Source organism: Tamandua tetradactyla, chromosome 11 (genome assembly GCF_023851605.1).
Source record: "Tamandua tetradactyla isolate mTamTet1 chromosome 11, mTamTet1.pri, whole genome shotgun sequence".
In the NCBI taxonomy this organism is placed as follows: domain Eukaryota; kingdom Metazoa; phylum Chordata; class Mammalia; order Pilosa; family Myrmecophagidae; genus Tamandua; species Tamandua tetradactyla.
Genome location: NC_135337.1, coordinates 27674143 through 27691130, shown reverse-complemented (window position 1 = coordinate 27691130; position 16988 = coordinate 27674143).

Here is a 16988-nt window from a genome sequence, read left to right as displayed (position 1 = left end):
GGCTTTTGCAGATGTAATTAAAGTTTGTTGATCTTAAAATAGGGAAATTATGCAGATAGGCCTGACATGATCACATGAGCCCTTTAAAAACAGAAGGTTTTCTCTGGATGGTAGCTGAAGAGGAGGTCAGAGAGGGATTCAGCATGAGGTGGATGGATGGGGTCGTATGGTGTGGAATGCAGGTGGCCTCTGGTGCTAAGAGGGGCCCCTGGCTGACAGCCACCAAGGAAATGGGGACCTCAGTTCTCCAACCACAAGGAACTGAGTGCTGCGAGCAACCTGACTGAACCTGGAAGTGAACCCCTCCTCAGAGTGTTCAGACAAGAACGGCGGCACCCTGAGCAGGGAACCGACTCAAGCCAGGCTTCTGACCTACAGAATTGTGAGCTAGTAAATGGGTGTTGTTTTAAGCTGCTATGTTTCTGACAGTTTGCCATACAGCAATGAAAAGCGACTACAACTGGGTGATGAGATAGGTGGGTTGTGAAAGGAATTGGTTGATAAGATAATACAACGTGTCTGAATACCGAGGAGTGCCATTCAGAAGAGCGTGGGGTTGATAATGGTAGAAGAATCCGAACTTGGGTTCAGAGAGGGGAATTTCAGTGTTTGGTTCTGGCAATTGGAGGGTTTAAGGGTGACAGCATGATATGAGATGCGATGGCACTGACGAGTGATGAAATAGAGTATCCCCTTGCATTCAGGGGTAGAAAACGTTGAAGCTTTATATTAGCAAGATTAAAGCAGGGATGGCAAAGCTCTTATGGATGATATAGCAGGATATTCAGTGTGCGTATGATATGTTCTGTCATTACTTTTATTAGTATTACAATATGACAAGCATTTTCCAAAGTAATTTATTGGTTCCTCTCAATTAAACTTTTCCATTATTTTCTGCATTTCTTCCAAACCCCATAAAGCTGGGAAAGATGGGCTTTATTTTATTAATTCATATTTAATTGCATTTTAAACTTTCCAAATGATTTACAATCACTCATACTTTGCAATGAATAAATACTCATTTGTAACTGTTATTTATTTTTAGCAACACATCACAAAATCAGACTGCAAAGATACTTTTCCACTGAACTCAAAGCTTCCTATACTCAGAAACCTCTTTAGGAAAGCAACAAAATAACAAGTTTTCACTCTGAGGAGAAGCTATGGAGATAACATTCTGTCTGGATGCCTTTTTCACTAACTAGCTATTCAAGTGGGAATGTATACTTTCTCACTTGCAAAAAAAGACAAGAATTGTTCTCTTTTCTCTAAGGTCTCACCTATCTCTATAATGGGTTACTGGCATATATAAAGCACTCAAATTCAATTCCACTTCATAAAGATGATACCACATATTCATGTAATGGTTTAAGTTTCACATTAACTACATTGAAAGATGCTTAAACAATGCAATAGCTCTGGGTACCTCATATTTCATGACAGAAATAATCTGGCATGTGACTTCACCATATGAACTTGGATTAAACTCCTGACCTTAAAGTGAAGCTGTTGAGTCAGTCAAACCTGAGTTCGCATTGCTAAACCATACATAGTAGCTTGCAATTTGGGGCATGGTGGTCCCTCTAAATCTTAGTTTCTTCATCTATAAAAATAAGGATAAAACAAAGCTCTGTGAAGATTTGTTAATTTAATTGAAACAGAAAATACAAACCCTCAGCATAGTTTTTATATGTAATAAGCAGGCTAATATTACCTACTACTCTAATTATCATTACCTGACAATACCTTGAGAATGAATTAGGCATAGTCCCAGGCTTTAAGTAAAAAACAGGTTAGAAAGAGAGATGAGTTATATTAACAAGGATGTAATTATGCAGGAAAGAAAAGTGTAATTGCCGTGAAAGCAGCACAGATAAAGGGCTGGGAACTCAGATGTGGTATCTGAATATTTTCTGTTTAGTGTTTGTGTATTCACCTACAGGCAAAACTGTACTCTCTGGCAGTTTTATATTGTTTCTTACCCCTTGTTTACAAGGTGCATGCAAGAATAGACTCCCTGGAGCATGGTTGAGGGTCAGGGTACAAAAGCAACTTCACCTTTCTCTTCTCTGGCAGCTCTGTTCTGCTCTGGGCAGATGGTGAGGGCAGTGAAACTTGGAAGAGCTCAGGTTATATCCAACTGACAGGTACAGGGCTCGAGGATTCCACCATGAAAAGAAACAGTACTTCAGAATAAGGCTTTGTTCCTCTAAAAGTATCTTCTCTCCTTATAAAATATATGACTCTATATTTTCTTGATCTTAAGACAGCATCCATTAGAAGGTGTACCATTGTCTTGATGTTTGTGTGAGTTTGTCAAGGTCAGGGAGGATACATATACATGTCCACATAGACAATATATTCTAATTTCAAAAATGTTAAGGTGTTTAACATATGCATCTAATATGTACCCAAGTATGAAAGAATTATATTATTCAGCAGCCATCAGGGTACATTGCATTTGTGTACAGAGTAACTCCAAGCTTCATTCATTTACACATTCCTTCATTCTGCAAATATTCAATGAGTGGTATGCAGTGGTGTAAGACATAGTTCATGCAAACAGGATTTCTGAATTTAGACGGAGATGTGCCGTTACAACGCAGTAAGGTAAGTGTTGATAGAGGCAGATACAAGGGGATACTACACCACCAAGGATGCAGTGATTGCTTGGGCCTTGGGAGTGGGGTGTGCTTTGAGAGGATTTGGAGAGGAAGTAACTGTTGAAGGCTGAGAGGAGTCTGTTTGCCATACTTCAATCCCTTCAGAATAAATCTGAACAAATAAGGGCTAGGGCCACAGCTCTGCTCTAGGAGCCAGATGTGGTGACTTTGTTACTAGAATCTGGCTGAACCAGGGAGCATTTCAGCCATTCTGACCTGAAAATCTTTGCCTCTATGTCCACACTCTATTTTTTCTTCTGTTACTAAGCTTTCAATCTGTGCCTCAGTTTACCTTTTTTGGACCCCTTTGGGAGCCATCTTTTACTGGTCCAGCCTCAGGTATTTTCCTTAGTGTTGGGGAATGAATCATGTCTCCCACAAAAGCCATGTTCAAATTCTAACCCCAGTCCTGTGGGTGTGAACCCATTTATAAATAGGGCATTTGAAGATATTATTCTTAGTTAAAATGTGGACACAATTGTGAATAGGATCTTCGAAGATCCTATTTAAAAGAGGCTAAATTGAATCAAGGTAGACCTTCATCGATATGCCTGGAATTCTTGTGAACAAAAGAAATTCAGATGCATTTTGTTCAATCAAAAAGAAGCCAGAGGTTGGCAGAAATCAGAAGAGCGAACACAAGAAGAAAGAGGTCGCCACAAGGTGGAGAAAGCAAGCCCTGCCGGTATGTGTATATACGTTGGACTTCTGTCTCCAAACTCGTGAGACGCTAAATTGCTTTTGTTCAAGCCAACCCATGGTGTGGGGTTTGTCCTAGCAGATCTGGCAAACCAAGACTGTTACTTTCCTGACCTTTGTTCTCTGACTGCACTGGCCATGTCTACGCAACTGTTTCCTGCCTTGTACTGAAGTGACCCAGGCCCACTCTCCTGTGACTGGAGAGAATAGGATATCCAGACCACTGTAGTGTTGTAGAGGGGCAGGGTGGAGGGGGGTAAAATTCTGAGCCGATAGAGGAGCAATGGGGAAGAGTTTCATGACTTTATCTTTTACTTGATCTATAGAAAATGGCATGATTATAACTAATTTAAAGGGCAGAGTGGGATGAAATTTAAGAGACTATTCTCTGGGCATGCATGGCATAAAATGAATGGTCAATAAATGTAGTTTCTTTTCTTCTAGGGCCCATTTGACAAGTCCTTTCTATCAGAGCAAGCCTGTTGTACCCAAGGGCAGATGGAGAAACTATTTTCCACAAGTTTGTTCAGATCTGACTTCCAGAACATTACCTAGATAACTGGGCCAAGAATACTTGAAAATTTTTTGAGAATTTCAGGAACAACGGAATTAAATGCCACCTCCTCACTTCCCCAACATGTACTTGGGTAGGGTGCAATCGGGAAATTCGTTTTGACAAGCTCATGCCACAGTGAGGAGGTACAGCATTTTTTTTTTTTTTGACTGATCAAATCTTTTAGAATGTAGGAATCTTACAAAATAGTGTGCCAGTGTGTGTGTGTGTGTGTGTGAGTGAGTGAATGTTGAGGTAGAGTACTGGAGTAAGGGGGAGTCATAGGAGGGAGTGGGATTTTCAAGGGTGATGCTGATGACATTAAAAATTTCATTTATTTACCTCTGGCTTAGGTTAGAGGCAAGTAGTATATATGGTCTGACCATTGCTATTATTTTAAAATTCTTTTTATATCTATAAAACACATTTTTGCCATAATTGCATCTTAAGGGAATGGAGACTATACAATTTCTTACACTGATGCCTAGTTCTAGTTCATGGGTACCTAGTAGAAGCACAGGCCCTGTATGAACTTTTTGGCCACTAGAATGGATACCTTGGCGTATTTACCTAAGACAGCCAAACGGAGACATAATTCAGGGAATGAACTCAAGTTGTTTTCAAGAATAGAAGCCAAGGCTAGTACTAAGGAGCATGTGCTAGATATATCACATCCAGAGATATGCACAGGCCAAAAAAAAAGAGCAGACTAAAGGTAAGAAGCCAAGAGCTGAGGGCATTGGAGAAATTTGGGAAATAGACCTTAGGTTATAGTTTGTTATTTCTGTAAGTGAGTGAGCAGCAAGCTTCAAGTTACAGGATCAGGTCACCTGGCAAGGTGTATGGTTCTAAATTATCCATAATTTCATAGTGCTTTCCCTGAGATTTTGGGAGAAGAACACTTAATTCACTTGAATAGAAATGGCCTGAATTTATTCTGAATCAAAGAATAATTGAATCATAGCTTTCCAGGGGAGGAAGGGACATTTGAATTCAATGAAATAACCATGGCTAATGTTGAATTCACTCTTGAACATCACAGAAATGGACTATCTTGTGTAATGGGAAACTCTCTCAGATGTAAAAAAATGTGTAATTCTAAGACTCTCAGAGGATGTAAAAGTATTTCCTTTCATATCACAACTAATTCTGTTGAATTGCTTGATGTTTCCATCCATTTATCCTAGATTTCCTCTCTGAAGCCATGAGAAGAAACTTTGTCATCTTGTGTGGAAACTGTACTGTGTAATAATACACAAGCTGTCAGGTAGTTTCATTAGGTTTATTTCATTAACATCTTTGAAGTAGCTGTTTGAGAATAGGGTGGGGGAATTTAGTGAAAACTCATGGTTCATTCATCAATAGTCACATATGCCATATGCCTGTAATTAAGCAAAGAGGTTGGCTAATTTTGAAATGTGTATCATTATTTTAGCATAATTCTATATACATAGAATCTATTCATATGGGAAATGGAAACTCCATCCTTGATGGAACCATCCTGAAAGATCTTGAATCAAAAGCAGTTACTATTTGTGAGCCACTGAATTCAGAGAATTTTTAAACTGAGTTGGCTTCTTTGGATTATAGATTACCTAAATCCAGATTTACAAATTGTTTTGTCCTGAATTTGGAAGTAGCTAATTGCAGCTGGATTGTAAAAGCCAGCTCCCTGTTGATATTATACGTCCATTTAGAATGTCTTCATCTACAAATCACTGTGACGGGGCAAGTGCCTTTCCTAAATAATTCCCTACGTAGGGGTATATATTAAAAACAGCTTGTCAAATTGACTAAGAGGGAAACTTGATATTGCCTGGTCCATCTCCCTACACAGACACATTTTGACATAGTGTATTTGAGTGCTAATAATGACATTAGAAGATGTTGGGAAGAGATCTAATTCAGCATGCAGAAGTGACTTTGCTGTCATCTCCTATTTTCTGTGCAATTGACAGCAGATACTTGGAGCTGAATTTTTATTTCAGGTCAAATTTCCAAGGCATGAGGCTGTCTGTTAGAAACAGATAAGACTAAAACCAATACGAAAGCACTTGTTGGAAGTGTCAGTGGTGCTGAGAATTTGAAAGGGATGCTTCAGTTTTCTGTTTAGGACATGACATAACAACATATGTTTTAGCAGCAAGAAAAACCAACCAGCAGTTCCCTGTCAGTTTTCCATAGCTCCTAGTGGGAAGATTTTGGAAGAGAAGTCTGATTTCTCTGGGAGAAGAGATGATTTTTTTTAACTGCTAACATAGCCTCTTTTGTCATTTTATTTTCCTCTTGTCAATATTTCCTAAAATATTTCAAATAAATCCAATTTACTAGCATATTTTAAGCACCAAGACCAATAAACCATATTTTATGACTTTTATTGGACAGCAAATACAGCCACATAAATGTATGTAATGAAAAAAAAAAGGTTGGAGATCAATAAAGTTAAAGGATTATAAAATCATTCAAATGTGTTGGCCCACTGAATTAAATGGGAAAACTCAGCTATGTTTTAAAAGCTACTCTGTAAATGTTCTGGGTTAAATTCTAGATAACTGGCATTCCCTTGGCTGGAAAGCATATTTCTGCAGCCTTTACCTTCAACATGCCAAGTTAATATTCACCCAATCAAGCTATAGTTAGCAATACCATTTTATTGCTAAGAACTATTGATTCCTGGATAATCTTTGTCACTTTAAGTTTTAAGTTGAACTACTTCCAAGGAAATCAAGAGTTTGTTCTATCAAAGGAACAGAAGATTTGACATCAAAATGTTAAATTTTGTACATGTTCACAATCCTAAATTTGATAAAGTTCTTTTGTTCCTTAACAGAATTCTTAGGACCCAAGGACATCTTGCGTATACACATCTGAACTAGAATGCAAAGGTTTCTCTTCTTTTCTTTTATGCCTTTATTTTTATTAGTATTACTATTTAAACATTTCCTGTGGCATTTGAATTAAAATTTGCCATTTTATTTTTCTCCTCAAGAAAGGGTGATTTAAAGCCCAACCATGCACATAAAGATATTATTTGATGTAGTACCCTCAACCATTTGTCATCGTAGGTGGTTCATTCTTTGAAATAGAACCGTTGGGGGAACCCTAAATTCCAAACCTGAAACTACCTCAAAGCGGACCCGATTTGTGGTTTGTAAGAGACCTGAACCCTCTTGGATTCATTTGTCTCAGGAGACTCATGTCTCATATCTTTCTCATTTTCCAGCAGCCTGGCCTCTGGGATGAGCACTTTACTTCCTTTTGCACTTCTTATATGTAGCTAGATTTCTTCTCAATACTCTATGTAAACAATAGCATTTACAACATTATTGCCACAGGTCTTTCTGTGAATAGATTTCTTTCCAGAGTCTGTAAAATTGCCATTACTTTGGTCTGTACTTAATTCAATTTGCGTAAGATAAACTCGTAAAGCTATGGGCCTGTTTTAGTTAGTAAGCTGCGAGAATGTGATATACCAGAAATGGAGTGGCTTTTAAAAAGAGGAATTTATTAAATTACAAATTTACGTTTCTAAGGCTGTGAAACTGTCCAAATTAAGGCATTGAGGAAAAGATACCTCAACTCCAAAGAAAGGGAGAGATGAAGTTCAGGGTTTCTCTCTCAGTTGGGAAGGCACATGGCAATATCTGCTAGCTTTCTGTCCTCATTTCATAAGCCTTCCCTAGGTGTTTTCCTTCTGCTCCAAAGGTCTCTGGCTATGTAGGCTCTGTTGGTTCTGGTGGTTCTAAAGCTTTTCAAAAGGGTTCCCTGTTAAAGGACTCCAGTAAGCAACCCCACCTTGAATGAGTGGAGACACATCTCCATGGAAACCATCTAGTCAGATGTTACCACCCACAATTGGGTTGTTCACATCTCCATTGAAACAATCAGAATGGCCCCACCCAGCAATATTGAATAAAGATTAAAGTATATGTCTTTTTGGGGTACATAATAGCTTCAACCCAGCAGAGAGCCTATTTCTTTTTAAATAAACAGACATAATTTTTTTTCAGCAATTTTTTTTCCGGTGTTGACTTTTAAAAGATAAGCTCTTTGGCATGCTATGTACTGATTTCAGAAATTCTGCCGTTGCTCAAGAATCTTCAGAATCTTCTCTATTTGAATTTCCTTCAGAGATAATGTGCCATTTTAAGAATATATTTTATTGTTTTCTAATTTATCAATTCATTAATTTATATTGAATTACCATTGTTTGGCATTAACACTCTTATCCTCTGCTATTAATTATCTGATTAAAATAATTGATTGCAAGTGAATATGATTCCTATCTAAACAATAAAACCTGCCTTCAAAGGAAGTACCATTGTGGATACTGAAAAGAATGAATCTCTGTCTCCAAATACAATTCTGAAAGAGCAGATCCAAAATTCTTTTAATCTATGGTCATCAGCAGAATAAGTGAATTATCGCTCATGGTCCCCGGTGGGTCTAAAATTGTGTAAATTATTTAGATAAGCTTTATATATTCATTTAATAATATGACTGTACTTTATATACAGCACACTGTTTCCTTGGTTGATCATTTTTAGTTTTGACCTTCCAGTTAGTGCTCTGAGAAGTTAGGGAAACAAGTCACCTAGTTTTCTCATTTGTAGCTGGAAAGTTTTCCATGAACCATTTGCTCTCTAAGTAGGGCAGGAGAATGTGCATGAGCACACAAACACACACGAACACACACATATTCGAAAACATACTGCCAGAGAACTCGAATTCATTTTAAGCCAATTTCTGCATATTCATGTAGCTTATACCTTGTATTTTCCATTTACCTTGATCCTTTCCCGGTAGCTTCTCTGTTGCTGGGCTGTGGAAGGCCTCCTCTATGTTTGGAGAAGGAAAGCAGCAATCTATCAGGAGATATTTGTCACTGGAGGATTCCTTTTGTTCAAGGAGCTTGTCTAAGCTTTTGCTGATGATTCTCCCTTTTAAGTCATTCCATGGGCCCTTTTACAATGTTGTAACTAAGATTTTATGAGCTACTCTTTTTTGGAGGAGAGCGAGATGGGAACAGTATTTATTACATGAGGCAGTAGCTTGCAAAACATTCTCCAAATAGTTATGAGGCTATTCCAGCTAATGCATAAAATATAGCATGATCTGCCCCCATCTTTTTTCTCCAGAGCCTGGAGAGGGAGAAGGGGCAGATTAATTGTATGAGTATGAGTGTTCCCCTCTAGCTATAGAGAGGAACAAACAGTGTTTAGGTGATTTGTGGGTGTTGCCAAGTCATCTTCTGACTAAAACTGCTTAGGAATGCCTGGATGACTTAACTACTGCTGAGCCCAGGACTAAATCAAGAGGGATATTCATAAATCTTAGATTCAATACTTGTAGGCATAGAAGATGTCCTCCTGGGAAGAGTAGTGTCGCTGGGGAGAGAGAGGCCAAATATTCTTGGATGAATCTTTTTGATACCACACAGTCTGTTGCTATGAAGAAATTCCTCTGTACTGAGTAGGCTATCTAATATCTTTACTCCAGTATCAAATCTCTGGGAAAAATGGATTTAGTTCAAGAAACTCTATTGTCCAAAGAGACACTAGGAAAGAATAAACCTTAAGCAACTGATGCTATTTGTGATTTTTAACCAGCTAGAATGGTTTCCTTCAAAAGTTAATATTTATCTTGCCATAATATTTACCTCTACACAGTAAGTGCTGCTATTTTCCCATGACTGCAATGAAGAATTGTGGTAAGATAAACTCACCTCTATAAGATAAATGTCAGATGTTTAATGAAAATCACTGGATGAGCATCACAGGTTTACTTTGAATTTGCTGAGGTTCTGGCCTTCCTCCAATAACATTTAACTCACAAAATTTTCCAAATTTGAATCACTGTGTTCAAAACTGGGTATTATAAGAAATGAATTATGAGAGGGTACATCCCTTCCTGAAAAGGGTGATTGGTCTGGGAACGTGGAGATGTGAATTTTCTTCATTGTTTTGATACTGACTGGTGAAAAAGATCTCTTGGCCTGAGTTTCATCCATAAAATGAATGCATTTCACCAGTGAGCACCAGGAGCCTTTCTTCTTCTAAGATTCTGTTATTTTGATATTGACATCTTGCTTTAGCCTCCTGGTTGTCAAAGCAAACACTATGCAATGGGTTGGCATAAGCAATGAGAATTTATTGGAGCATGGTTTAAGGCCAGGAGAATTCCAAAAGCAATTATCAAGGTGATGCTTTCTCCCAGAAGACTGTGACATTTTGGGACATGCTGCCAGTGATCCTTTGGTCTGTCTACTTTCCATCCAGGAGAGTGATATCCCATTGTATTCATAGGTCTTGCCCATACTCAAGGGAAGGGAATTATTTTGATTTTATTATGAATGAGCATGACCTAATTAGGTGAATCCTTAAAAAAGGATCAAGAGGGCAGAAATGACTTTCTACCAAGAGCATGAGAAATAAAAGAAAAAGAGATCATTTGGACTTCAACAAAATTTAAAATCTTTATGCATCTATACTGTGGGGCAGCAATCCTAAAGACCACTGTAGCATTCTGCCTGCCATACTAAGTAACTCAACAGATTGGAATGATGACTTAGTGTCCTAAGCATTTAATTTATAAAAAAAAATAGCAATAGAGACATAGAAAGCAATGGAGGGATTCAGTTCTTTAAATGTTCACCATCATCTAATGTAGATTTGAGAATAATCTGAAAATAATAATAAAAACAAAAACAAAGAGATACCAAATTCCAGCAAAATACGTAATGCAACATACAGAACAAAATGATGGAAATCTAGAAGATGAATAATCATCAAATGGGCCAGAACTATTGCCACTTATTGCCTTAGTCACAAAGCGTAACATTTCTTACAGATTTCCAGCTAACAGGAACTGAAACTTGAAACTGTAACTCTGCTATATAGCCTTTTTATTTTTGTATCTATTTATGCTTAATTTAAGTGTATCATAAAAGGACATGAAGTTCTTATTTCAGGATGTGGGTTCCATTGTTTGTAACTTTTACAAAGCCCTGAATTTGGGAAACTCCTCTGGGAACTGCATCCACATTTGGTAAATAGCAAACAGAGAGGATGAAGAAAGGGAGTGTCTATTATAAAAGTAAGTGTAAGTTCCTTCAAGCTAAGAAAAGAAATAATTCGATGGAAGACATATATACAAAAAAATGTGCAATACAAGCAAAATCTATGGAGAGGCTAAAGACAATGACTATTGATTATTCCTTACTAAACCCTTATCCAGAGGCATCTTTTTAAAAAACAAGTCTGTTCTTCAAATGTGGATCTAGACATTAGTATAGTGTTTCCAGCGCTGTGGGATCAGTGCAGAGTGCTGGGGACAGTCGTGCCCTCCTCACCCTTCCTGGCCCCAGTCCACTGTGTCTAATACGAAGTCTTAGAACAGGTCTCCCAGGCATCCCCCACCAAAGGCCCCTGTACTTTCCTCACGAGACCACCAGGCCGTTTCCTAACAAAGGAAGCACAGATTGAACAAAAGCACATTTAATAGCCTGGAGTGCAGGAAATCTGAAATTCACAGTCAGAACTAGAGACTAATATAGTCTCAGGTCTCCCAGAATGGGGGAAGCTTCTGAGGCTAAAGTAATCAAGTGGCTCCCAGGTGAGAGGACAAAAGACCTGAAGCGACCCATGTAGCATGACTGTCTCGTGGCATAAAACTGATATCTTTGACCTTCCTAGTCGGATTCTATAACCTCAGGCCCTCTAGATTAGAAAACAGAAGTTGATAATTCCATGGCTCAAGTACTATTTGGTATCACTTTGAACGAGATCTTTGACCTTCCTGTTTCACAGTTTCGCTCCTCTATAAAATGATAATAATAACATTTGCCACCTATTTCTTAGCAATTTTATTATTGCTGATTTTTCTGAATCCCTGCAATGGTTACATTATGTGTTAATATAAAAACCTGAAAAGATTCTTCAGATATAATTAAAGTCCCTCCTCTGTTGACTTTAAATTAACTAAAGCGATTTTATTATGAGTGAGCATGACCTAATTAGGTGAATCCTTAAAAAAGGGTCAAGAGGGCAGAAATGACTTTGTACCAAGAACATGAGAAATAAAAGAAAAAGAGATCATTCGGACTTCAACAAAATTTAATATCTTTATGCATCTATTGATATTATCAAGAAAGTAAAAACTTACAGGTAGAATTCAATATTTGAAAACCATATATATGGTAAGGGTTTACCAGGCAGATTATAAAAGGAACTCTTACAACTCAACAACGTAAAGACAAAGAACCTAACAAAAATGGGCACAAGATTCAAATAGATATTTCTTCAAAGAATATATACAAATGGCCATAAAAGCACATGGAAAGGTACTCAATATCATTAGTCTTTAAAGAAATGCCACTTTATGCCCACTAAAATGGCTATTATTTTTTTGAAAATGGAAAGTGACAAGAGCTGGTGAACGTACAGAGAGAACTCAGTATGTTATTGGTGGGAATGTAAAATCTAATTTTAGGAGTTCCTCAAAAAATTAAATATAGACCTATCATATGATCTGGCAATCCCACTTCTAGATGTATACCCCAAAGAACTGAGAGCTAAGACTCTAAAAGATATTTGTACTGATGTTCCCAGTAGCCAAAAGGTTGAAGCAACCCCAGTATTTATCAACAGATGAATGGATAGACAAAATGTGGCATATAATTTCATATATATATGCATATGCATAATTATAGGTAAGCTTAGCTTCTCAAGCCTCAAAATCAAGGGCTTGACCTATTAACTTGGGAGTCCTTAATGTTGAGAAAGTATCAGAGATTTCCTAGGTGGGAAAGTTTAATAGTTCCAATTTTTTTCTCCAGTCCCTCCAGGGACTTTGCTAATACTTTTTAATTACCTGCCCAACATACTCTGGGATGCGTCTGGGTATTACATTAAGCTGTACAGAATTGCAAACCCTCGTTCCCATTCTGGACTCTGTGCTCTGGGGTTGTTTAAATGACCTATCCAGGCAGGTTGAGTTAGATTGTGTGTGACAAAAAATTTATGTTTTGGACAAAATAAACCTTCTTTCCTTTCATCTCATACAGTAGGTGAAACTCTAAAATGCAGACTCCTTGGCCTTTTGTTTTGATTTACCTTATTCCCACCCAGATTGGCTTCATTTCTGATCTGTAATTGAGGCCTGATCTCTCTTTTTGTTTCTTTGTTTCTTTAGCAGCTGTTATATGTAACAATGCTGACTTTCAGAGCTACAGAATTTTAACTGTGAGTTTTAGGTGTCACACAAGTACCCAAAGTTCCAGGGAAATATCAGGTTAAACACATATAGCACAGCAGCTCAGAATCTAGAAATAACACTTAGAACTCCAGACTAAATGTGTCTGCTATATAAGCTTATACTCTAGGCTCCAATTTTCTTGTAAATATTTTCTAAAAGCAACCATGCAATATTGGTTCTTTTGTTTCTGGCTTATTTTGCACAACATAATGTCCCCAAGTTTCATTTACTTCATTGCATGCCTCAAGGCTTTGTTCCTTTCTGTAGCCACACAATATTTCATCATATGTATACACCACAGTTTGCCTTTCTGCTTCTCAGTCAATGTACCCTCAGCCACCTCCATCCATTAGGTATCATGGATAATGTCCAAAATAAGTAATCCATATCTTATAGTATCCTTACTTAGTTGTATAATCATCAACACTTTCAATTTTAGAAAATTTTCATTGCTCCAAACAGAAAAACAACAGATATACACACTCTCACCAAATAGCAAATCTAAACCTCCCCTTAACTCTTGTCCACTCCCCCCCCAATTATTTACTCTTGGTATTGCTATAGTACTGGTGATGTCTTCCTGTTATCTATAGGCCATAGTATGCAATAGTAGTTTTCTCCCTATACCCCTCTATTCTTGATGCTTTGCACAAGATGCAAACCTTTGAAGTAGTTCGTGCAAGAACTTATTAATATTTGTGGTGGTAATTAGTGGCATACATGACTATATATAAACTCTTTCAATCATGTTCACCTCTTCAATTATAAACCCACTAATGAATTGCCTTCACTTCTATCCATTCTATTACATTTAAATTCAACCTCATTAAGTACATTCACCCACCTCTAGCTTCATTTGTATCTCTAAGTCCCCTATAATCTACATTATAAGTTTCTGACTTTACTTTTACCAGGGTCACAATAGAAAGATCATACAGTATCTATCCTTTTGTACCTGGTCTGTTTCACTCAATGTTATGTCACCAATGTTCATCCATGTTGTCATATGCTTTAGACCTCATTTCATATGTATATACCGCATTTTGTTTATCCACTCACCTGTTGATGGGTGCTTGGGTTGTTTTCATCTTTCGGCAATTGTGAGTAATGCTGCTGTGAATATTGGTGTGCAAATGTCTGCTCATGGCACTGCTTTCGGCTCTTCTGGGTATATACCGAGTATTGATATTACCAGGTCTTAGGGCAATTCAATATTTAGCTTTCTGGTGAATCACCAAACTGTTTTCCATGGGGGCTGCACCATTTACATTCTCATCAACAGTGAATAGTGTTCCTATTTCTCCACATCCTCTCCAACATTTGTAGTTTCCTGCTTGTTTAAGAGCAGCCATTCTTATAGGCATGAATTGTTAAATATTTTTAATGTGATAACTGTCCTTAATATGATTATATAAGTGAAAATCTTGTTAGGAAATGAACACATAAATATTAAGTGTTCAAGAAGTATGATGCATACAATCTACTCTCAAATGTTTAGAAAATACAAGTAGATAGATAGATAGATAGGTAGATAGATAGAGATGGACAGATACAGCAAAAGTGGCAAATTATTAAAAGTTGGTAAACTTGAGTATCTGGGTAGGGGGTACATTAGAGTTATCTGTATTGTTGTTATTTAGTTTTGTGTCTTTCCTATAAGTTTGAAATTATTTCAAAATGAAAAGTTAAATAGAGAGAGCAGAGGCCCTCTCCTGATGGTTTGAAGAAGTAAGCAACCTTGGGTTCTATAGCTACAAAGAAATAAATTCCTCTAACAAACACGTAAGCTCAGAATAAGATCCCAGACCACAGATGAAATAGCAGCCCTAGCTGACACTTTGACAATAGCTTTGTGGGCAGAGGACTCAGCTAAGCTATGTCCAGACTCCTGCCCCATGAAAACTGTGAGATAATAAATGTATGTTGTTCTAAGCCATTAAGTTTGTGATAATTTTTTACACAGCAATAATGCACTTAGAAATACTGATTCTGCATTCAGTATACTCCTCATCTTTTTTTTGTACTTTTGCAAACAAAAATAGGCATATCTTCTCTCTTATCGGGTCAATTTACATACTCTCTGAACCTCAGTTTCCTCATCGGTAATATGGGAACAGCAAATCTTTAACCTTGAGTTCTTTGAAGATTAAATTAAATATGATAATATATAAATTATAACAATATGATAGATCAAAATTCACATCAGGGCAGAGTGGAAAAAACCCTGTAGAGAGGTAAAAAAAATGATGTGTGAGATCACAGGGAGAATGCAGCATTGTCCTTGAGTAGGTAAGAATGGAAAGAATCTAATGTACAAATGGAAGTAGTCTCTTAAGACAGGTACATGGATGTTCATCAAGATGTAAAAGCATCTGGTGGGTGGTAAAATGTGGGTATGGGAATCTGCAGAACTTCTGATTATTTCAACATTTTAGTTATCTAGGAAACAAGTATTATCAGTTGAGAATGAGGATAGTGAACAAGATATTGAGGTTTACAGACAGAAGAAATGAAATATTCATCAGAGGCATGACCAGATGAATACACTAAAATAATAATAACTTTATAATATACTGTATGATGATATATAATATAATAGTATATAAATCATATGCAAGAGATTGCCTGACAGCACTAAGGAGTCATTTGAAATTCAGGAATTAATAGGGAAACCCACCAATGTGGTTGTGTAGTTGACTCCAGCACATTCAATAGGATAAGTCATGGATAGAGAAGGGGGAGAGTTAGATTAAACCGGGATTGTTAAATCCTGTCAAAAAGGAGTCTATCAAAGCAAGAGAGAGACAAAGGAGTCCAGGCAATTTACAAAGGAGTGGTTGACCAGGGACGGTAAAGTGGATAGCGAAGTGTGCAGAGATATTAAGAGCTAGATAAAATTGAAAAGTTTGTGAAATCATGATTAGAGGTCCTTTAGGGTGAAAACATTTAGGTGGTTGGAATACTAAAAGAAATGAACTGGAGAGATTGGAGATGGTCAGCAGAGTGAAATTCAAGAAACTAGGACAATGGTGAAATTCTATCATTGGTGATAACAGGATCTTAAATGTAGACATAAGAGAGGATGGCGAGGTAGTGAGGGGCAGAGAATCAGTGGAGGTGAGAAATCCAAAGCACTGAGAGATTCATGGGGTTAGAGGGTTCATCTACATCATAATCAGTGACATGAGCTAGGAACTAAAATTTTGAGAAATGACTTGGGGCTTATTGGATGACAGCAATACTGAGGGGTAGAGGTGACACAGTCTGCTGATATTCAGAGGTGGAGGTTTCTCCAAGAGGGAGGAAGAACATTCTGAAAGCAGCAAGGAAGAGCATAGTTCACTTATCCACATACAGGCCCGTTAGGAAAAGAACTGCATGAGAAAAACCTTGCCAGCATTTGGGAGCTGTGTCCCCCAGGGAAAAAAAGACTTAGAGCAAGAATATGATGAGGATACTCAGAGAATAGGTTCTGATTACTAATTGGGCTTCCTAGGGGCCTCCCTTATGGTATCCAGGTACAAAGAAAGACCAACCAAATCCATGCATTCATAAGGCTATCATCCAAAAATGTGGATATTTCATGTGCTATTTTGTCTGTGTTTATAATACTAGATGCAGGAGAGTATTTATCCTCAGGACATTTTTTTTTCCCTTGGAACATTTTTTTTTTCTTACACATTCTGGTTGAAATGGGCTGTGGAAATGCTATTTGTTTTGCTAAGATTTTGTCTGTGCAAATGATCTTTAACTACTTAATTGACTTCAATAGATGAAATATAGGGGAAGCAAACTGCATGCTGGGTTGTGACTTTATA